Source organism: Schistocerca americana, chromosome 4, assembly GCF_021461395.2.
Source record: "Schistocerca americana isolate TAMUIC-IGC-003095 chromosome 4, iqSchAmer2.1, whole genome shotgun sequence".
In the NCBI taxonomy this organism is placed as follows: Eukaryota; Metazoa; Arthropoda; class Insecta; order Orthoptera; family Acrididae; genus Schistocerca; species Schistocerca americana.
The window spans coordinates 201,294,584-201,301,210 of NC_060122.1; positions in this window are offsets into that span (position 1 = coordinate 201,294,584).

The following is a 6,627-nucleotide window of genomic DNA, read 5'->3' on the forward strand; positions in this document are numbered from 1 at the left end:
AAACTCTTCCATGTTTAAGGGGTTGATACTATCCTACCACAGAACCGCTCTACAAATGGAATGCTACGACCTCTGACCAAAGCTTTCTGCTACATCACATACTACCTCATTCATACATTCCGGGTCGTATAAGGGAAATGATGCTAGGAAACGGGACACACACGAAATAAAAAAATCGATAAATAAATAATTAAACACCGCTTGGTCCATTCTCTCCTTCTTGTTACCCATTGATTTACTTCTACTCTCGCTATTGATTCTCCGGTACCGGAATTAGTCGAGAAAAATATGGAATGGGACAACAAGTTGCGTTTCACCATCTTTCTACAGCTTACAGCGCAAAAAACATTCGTCCTAGGGGAGTCCCGTACATGTCCGACTATGTGACGTGGTTTATGCTCACCCCACATCCGAACGTTAAACAGATTCATTTTACTGCTAGTACGGAAGGTGGCTTCGTCACTGAAGAAAATCATCTCCAGCTTTTTGTTAAACATTTCTACAAAAAACTCAGCTTGTTTTTCTTTGTCACATTCTCTTAAAGCTTGCAACGGATCCAGTTAGTAGGTCTTGAATGACAGGTATTTTCGTAACCCCTTACATACTGTAACACTAAACTGACACCTCTCATTGATTCACCCGGACTCTGAATGTAAGACCACCGAACTTCAATTTCTGTGTCAGAGACTGTTGGCTGACCCTGGCCCGGCAACTTACGTGATGTACAGACAGTTTAGGTGACACGAAAGTAACAATTAATAACGGTTTCAGCTGGTGGCTTGCGATATTTAGTCCTGATTCGTCTCTAGGCTGTAGTAGGGCATAATGATTCATGAAACCATTAACAACACTGCACATGCTCTGCACCGTTATATGACACCATGATGACTGTTGTAGTAACTCAGTCGCGCATGCCACCTAGCGGGAACGTTGGGAACTAACTGGTTTAGGCGGGATAAAACTTGAAGATTTACTACATTCAGTTCTATATCAAACACTTCTGTCAGTTATTAACCCTCTTCAGACTCAAAGGTTATTTCTGTGTAACTAATTAACCTGAGCCCAAATATTTTATTCTTCGATAAAACCTCCTTCCTATGATACGTAATTATATTCAGATGTAAATCTCTGAGTAGTCATTTATTATTGCTAGAAGGAAGGTACTAGCGAAGGCTTCTATAACGTGAGCTTATATTGTATTCGCGTATTCTATGAAAAGAAGGTTAATCACTTGCTGGGAACAGTACAAAACCGTGCAGCTATAGACCGACAAGTAAGATCAGAGTCCGTAGAGCTGGAAAAATTTTATGGTCCCTCTGTTGGCAGCTAATGCCGCAGAATATTCGTCTCTAGTTAGAAGTATTTGTCGGTCTCGCGGGATCAGACTCCTTCTTTGCCCAGTTGATTGTTCGGCGGTAGCGCTTCATTAAATCGTTTAGAGATTTGGGGTTTCCATAATTAGTCCTGAGACGCCACGGAGAATGGGCGTATTAAATTCTGCAAATGAGAAATAAATAATTCCCTAATGAGCCGGTTAGCTATTTTCCGTAGTGTACATTAAAAAGTTCCAAGGAGCACCTGTATTCGCAGCGTGAAAGTAACTTTCGTGAGTCTGCAAACACAGACAGTGTTTAAATAAAAAAATTAAAAAAAATACGTAAGCGTGATAGGTAGCTTCTCGTCTGTTGACTGTTGTCACTGCTGATTATAAAAGCCAAAGAGACATTACTTGCACAGTGCGCTGTCTAATTCGCACCACAGAGCAGGTACATGTATCAATATAGTCATGGAGACTAGAGTCAATGAAATGAACAGCTTTTGTATCTCACCGGGGAAAAAGCATAAAAATTAACTATTTAATGTACCACTGCATGAAATAATTTTCTTCCTGAACTACGTGTTTTTGAATAGAATCCATCCAACTACATCTTCTATGAACACAAAATGATATCAGCCAGTGTCTGTGTGGTGCTGTAAAAGTAGTTCTGTCTGGAAACACCTAAAGTTCTTGCTGATTACACCCTCCCCTCTTACACCCCTAACACCTTCTTCATGAATCGGATTGTTCGAAAGAGAAAATAAAGATACCATTCAAACCGCAACTTACCTGCCAAGCCCAATTTATTATTTTCTTTTAGAAACACGAACAAAATTACAAGAGACATTCTCCTTTCTCTTGCGTGCTATATTTTAATTTTGTAAGGAATAGTGCCTGTTGTACATACGACGTAACGTCGTATTAAAAACACTTATGAATACAGCGAAGTACTAAGAAAACTTGTAACTGAATCAGGTTCCACCTGTGAAATTTTTGTCAGTAGTTTATTGAGCGTAACTGTGAAGCTAGGTGGATATTTTATCATGGCGTTATTTAGTAGATTTCACTGTTACAAAAATTTGTGTGAAGGGGCAAAATTCATTTAAAAGAATGTTTGATTAACTGGCAAGTGAAGCCACAATTACAGATTATTACACCGACCTGAAAAAAAAAACACTATGCTATAATAAATTTTGCTCTTCGATTTGTCTGCGTTATTAGTACTTCGGTGTGTCACTATGTAAAAACAGGCGTTTAATCAAAGCACACAGCAGTTGATTAAATAAGTAATACGATTTCTGAGATTTGTACCACAGTAATTCATTATTTTGTATTAATTAATTGTTGAACATTCACTGTGCCATAAAAGCCACTGCAGAAGCATCAAGTTTGTGGTTGTCGAAGTAACCGTTGCGGAATTCGTCTCAACCCGCGCAATACCAATACGAAAGTGGTGCGTATGTGTGTGTGTGTGTGTGTGTGTGTGTGTGCGGGGGTGGGGCTACATTATGCAAACTTTAAAAATATCATGTGCGTGTGCTGTGGAGGGGGGGGGGGGGGGGGGGGGGAGGGAGGGGGAGTAGGGGCTACATAATGCAAACTTTAAAAATGTCGCAGTCTGGTTTCGTACTCGTAATCTGTTTACGACCTTTTTATACTGAAGTTTCGAAAAAATAAATGTATTGTTCTTAATGATTCATTATCCCGTAATTTAATTTTTCTGTAAAACCCCGAATATTTAACTATTAGTAGTGAATGTTACTGTTCACAACAAATGACATACTCATATTTTCAGGTTCATGACCCTTCTTACATTCACTTACCTTTAAAAATATGTTGCCACTAACAGTCAGCGACAATAAACAAAATTGCTAATTCTTAATTTTTTGCGTTGGTCATAAAGTACCCCTCCCCTATGCGTACACATTACGGGACATAGGTTTGTACTGCTAACTTTGTGTTAACAGATATTTTCCGTTTCTGGTCGCTGCTTATGCACAAGTACCTATTATCTTTTTTATCTGAAATGAAGTCGTAGAAAGCACTGGCGATGCACTGCGAATTTCTTCCTCATTCTGTACAAAACTGTTTGCTAGAAATAAGCTGTATCAAATGTTTTACTAACTCATTAGTTCGTCGTTTCATAAAACCCCTACAAAAAAGTAAATACCATTTTTCTTCATTTTCAATATAAATGTGCTGATAGAAAACTCCTTCTCATTCTGAAGTTTGTTTAGGAGCTAATGTTGACGTTGTTGGGGGAGAGGATGCTAGTTAATATGTGATGACAGGGGTGACGGTCTCGGAAAGGTTGAGAACCACTGGTCCAGACACTCTATTAGACAACAGGCAATATTTATTTCTGGAAGTGGGAGATAATGTCGCTTACTTGAATTTCGCGTGTTGTAAGCGATGGCTATACACTATTTGAACGAAAATACACACAATACTTGTGTAATATTGTGCACTATCTATTATTTAATTCACAATCCACAAATATAAGTATGCAGAGCAGTGAAATTTTGTTGGATCTAGGATTTTAAACTAGAGCATCTACAGAGTACATCCATTTCCAGGGACGAAAAATGTTAATGTTAGATTTAGCAATAACAACGGGGATTATTTAAGTGTAAATGCGATGTAGCACTATTTAACGAAGATAAAGCATGTGACACATTAACTAACGAATTACACACATGAAAAAAAGTTTTGCATCACCCCGGATAGACGTTGACTGTGGATAATGTATCACACACACCATCTCTTTGACTGTTCAGAGATGTCACTAACCCCACCCAAAGATGCAAAGATGTAAACAACTATGCATGAGCAGCACCTATTAGACGTAGGGGGTCCAAGAGCCGATCAGTTCCAATCATTCCACCAGGAAGGAGGTGCACAGCTCGTGGTGTACGCAGTTCAACCACGCCTAGACGGTCAGTACTGCGGTTTGATCGCATCCACATTGTTACTTTGTGCCAGGAAGGGCTCTCAACAAGGGAAGTGTCCAGGTGTCTCGGAGTGAATCAAAGCGATGTTGTTCGGACGTGGAGAGACAGGAACTGTGGATGACATGCTTTAAAAAAATGGTTCAAATGGCTCTGAGCACTATGGGACTTAACTTCTGATGTCATCAGTCCCCTAGAACTTAGAACTACTTAAACCTAACTAACCTAAGGACACCACCCACATCCATGCCCGAGGCAGGAGTCGAACCTGCGACCGTAGCGGTCGCGTGGTTCTAGACTGTAGCGCCTATAGCCGCTCGGCCACTCTCGCCGGCGGATGACATGCCAGGCCACCAAAAGGCTACTAGTGCAGTGGATGACCGCTACCTACGGATTATGGCTCGGAGGAACCCTGACAGCAGTGCCACCATGCAACGCCATCAAGCAATGCCACAGTGTTGAATAATGGTTTTTGTGTATACACAGGACGACTCCAACTGTGCGAAATAGGATTCATGATGCGCAACGTCACTCACGACGTCTATGGCGAGGTCCATGTTTGCAACCACGACACCATGCAGCGCGGTACAGATGGACCCAACAACATGCTGAATAGACCGCTCAGGATTGGCATCACGTTCTCTTCACCGATAAGTGTCGCATATGCCTTCAACCATACAATACGTGTTTGGAGGGAGGCTGAACGCCTTAGACACACCGTCCAACGAGTGCAGCAAGGTGGAGGTCCCCTGCTGTTTTGGGGTGGCATTATATGGATCCAACGTACGCCGCTGGGGTCATGGAAGGCGCCGTAACGTCTGTACGATACATGAATGCCATCCTCCGAGCGATAGTGCACCCATATCGGCAGCATATTGGCGAGGCATTCGTCTTCATGGACGACAATTCGCGCTCCCGTCTTGTGAATGACTTTCTTCAGGATAACGACATCATTCGACTAGAGTGGCCACCATGTTCTGCAGACATGAATCCTATCGAACATGCGTGGGATAGATTGAAAAGGAGTGTTTGTGGACGACGTAACCCACCAACCACTCAGGGCGATCTACGCCGAATCGCCGTTGAGGAGTGGGACAATCTGGACCAACAGTGCCCCAATGTAACAGGCCGTGCTACTTGGTATTAGAGGTATCGGTGTGTGCAGCAATCTGGACCACCACCTCTGAAGGTCTCGCTGTATGGTGGTACAACATGCAGTGTGTGGTTTTCATGGGCAATAAAAAGGGCGGAAGTTGTGTTTTTGTTGATCTCTATTCCAATTTTCTGTACAGGTTTCGGAACTCTCGGAACTGAGGTGATGCAAAATTTTTCTTGCAGTGTGTATACACTAATTACAACCGTTGCTCTTAGAAGAAAATAAATTGAACAATAAACTTTGGTGACATGTTCTAAATGTGTGGCTGCACAATATAATCTTGTCTTCAATAGGGCCTAAATTACAAACAGAGAAGATATACTAATGTTATTAATCACGTAATTGAAGCACTTGCCATTACACAATGTAAAATATTTTAACACAAAAAGAAAAATTCTAGTACCTTAGTATTGAATGACGAGACGTGTTTCCCTTATTCGCCACTTGTAATTGCATATACCACTCACCATCCAGGCTACGTTGCAAATTACCCTTCTTACGCGCATGCCTATAATTTCTTTTATTTCGGTTATTAAAATTTCTCTTGCTTTGTTAAAAATTTTACATTCCATAATCACAGCTGTTTCAGTCAGATGATTATATCACTAGTATAGATCATCTGTTTGTGATTTAGGACCTATTAAAGACGAGATTATTTCGTTCAGACACACCTTTGGAGCATGTCACCAAAGTTTATTGTTCAGTTTATTTTCTTCTATGAACAATTTTAATTTGTATATAATTCATTAGTTGTCTCTATTAACTAATCTTAAATCGGTTTTTTACACCGAAATAATCCCTCTTGTTTTATTCCTAATTCTAACATCAACATTTTTCGTCTGTGGAAGTGCAGATACCGTACTGTGTAGATAAACTAGTTTAAAATATTTGATCCAACAAAATTTGGCTGTATCTTATACTTAACTTTCTACCTGATGATGGCGTAACAGGTGGAAACTGGTGTGAAATAAATAACGACTGTAGAACATTGCATCAGTATTGTGTGTGTTTTCAATCACGATGCATAAAGTATTCTTCCAAAAATCGATGGAACAGTCAATCGACGCAAATGCTATTTGCTTTTATGCAGAATACACTACTGGCCATTAAAACTGCTACACCACAAAGACGTGCTACAGATGCGAAATTTTACCGACAGGAAGAAGATACTGTAATATCCAACTGATTAGCTTTTCAGAGCATTC